This window comes from Mandrillus leucophaeus, unplaced genomic scaffold (genome assembly GCF_000951045.1).
Source record: "Mandrillus leucophaeus isolate KB7577 unplaced genomic scaffold, Mleu.le_1.0 Scaffold321, whole genome shotgun sequence".
Taxonomy (NCBI): domain Eukaryota; kingdom Metazoa; phylum Chordata; class Mammalia; order Primates; family Cercopithecidae; genus Mandrillus; species Mandrillus leucophaeus.
The window spans coordinates 1,399,095-1,401,111 of NW_012103377.1; positions in this window are offsets into that span (position 1 = coordinate 1,399,095).

A 2,017-nucleotide genomic window follows, 5' to 3' on the forward strand; every position below is an offset into this window, starting at 1 on the left:
CAGGAGCTGAATTGATGATTCATTGGGGCTACTCAGCTTGGCCCGGGACCTATCAGGAGCTGAAGTGAAAGCTTGGCCCGGGACCTATCAGGAGCTGAAGTGAAAGCTTGGCCCGGGACCAATCGCGCTGAAGTAATTCTTAAAGGCCGGGCTCAACACTGGAAAAACGAAAGGGCCCACCGGAGTTGTGGGAGCCCACAGTGTTCATGCCTACAAAAGGAGAAGAAACTTTTTCCTGGGAACCTGATGATTATACAAAAGACAAAGACATTTCTATGTCAGGTCTTGTTCCCTTATCTGAGTGAGCCGGAGGTTTGTGCAAGTTTTTATCTGAGTGGGCTGGAGGTTCTCCGATCTGTGCAGCCGCGGGCTTGTCTCCAGGCACACCACCACCCTGTGCTAGTTCCCTTATCGGTGCCTGCAGCTTGATTTTTATCCCCAGGCTGCTTTTTATGTTATGTGAGGATGAGGCACTGACCCGTGGGTTGGGGGCTCTTTGGGGACCCTCCCCTTGCTGTCTACCTAACGAAAGCTAGCTAACTCCTCTCAGCGTGATGGTGCACACCTGTAGTTCCAGCTACTCAGGAGGCTGAACTGGGAGCATCGCTTGAGTCCAGGAATTTGAGGTTGTAGTAAGCCAAGATCACGCCACTGCACTCCAGCCTGGGCAACAAGTGAAACCCTGTCTCAAAACAAACAAACAAACAAAGCAAAAACAAAACCCCCTGACATTTGTTAATTACCTTTCTTTGAATTCTACTGAGATTGAAATTAAATTGCTTATTGTCTTTTTTGTCTTTTTGTTAAATTGTTCACGTAAGTTTGGATACCAGAATCTTCACCCCAAATCTGGCATCTACCAATACAGATATAAAAGCTAGAGGTTTTTATTTTTAATACAGGACTTTAAGAAGATGAGATGAAGCAAACTAAAGGATATACACTAGGTTCTGGATTATTAGTGTTATGTCCCTCTCAAAGAATAAAGGAGAATTTTTTGGCCAGGCACGGTGGCTTCGTCTGTAATCCCAACACTTTGGGAGGCCGAGGTGGGTGGATCACCTGCAGTCAGGAGTTCGAGACCAGCCTGGCCAACATGGTGAAACCCCGTCTTTAACAAAAATACAAAAATTAGCTGGGCATGATGGCAGGTGCCTGTAATCCCAGCTACTCAGGGGGCTGAGGCAGGAGAATCGCTTGAACCTGGGAGGCGGAGATTGCAGTGAGCCGACATTGCACCATTGCACTGCAGCCCGGGCGACAGAGCGAGACTGCGTCTGAAAAGTTAAAGGAGAATTTTTAACCAGGACCAGCACTGCTAAGTTCTACCATACATCTTCCTCATGTGAGTTGGACATTGTTTTATATTAAATAGTCTGTGCTGAGATCCCAGTTTTACTTTATTTATTACCAAGTTCTTAGTTTTCGCCTCCATACTTCTTCAATGTGTAGTCTTTGAGGATGATGTCTTTACCACTGGTTTCTTTAGAAGAGTTTACTTCATTCTAGTATGCTTTGCACTGTGTTGGGCATGTCCATGTGATTCTGTGGCAACCCAAATCTTCTGTCAACATGTTCCATTTGATGCCTGTGTTTGCTCTGATCCGATCTGCTTTCTTTCACCTCTTTGAATAGAGCCAAGCACTTGACTCCTGGAGAACTGAACGTTCACCTGACTCCCCTGGGATTTCAACATTTTTCTTTTTCTTTTCAATTAGTTTGTGCAGTTTATCTTTCTAAAGACGTACTTGATTCTGTGGGATGGCTGGGCTCAACTGGGAGGTTCTTCTTTTCCATGTGGCATTAGCTGAGGTCACTCAGCTCTGTTCATCTGGGGCTGGGCCATCTGGTGCCTCCGCTGGGGTGGCTGAGGTGGCTAGCTACCAGGCTGGTTGGATTTCTTTTCTTTTCTTTTCTTTTTTGAGACAGAGTCTTGTTCTGTCACCCAGGCTGGAGTGCATTGGCACGATCTCAGCTCACTGTAGCCTCCAACTGCCGGGTTCAAGTGATTCTCCTG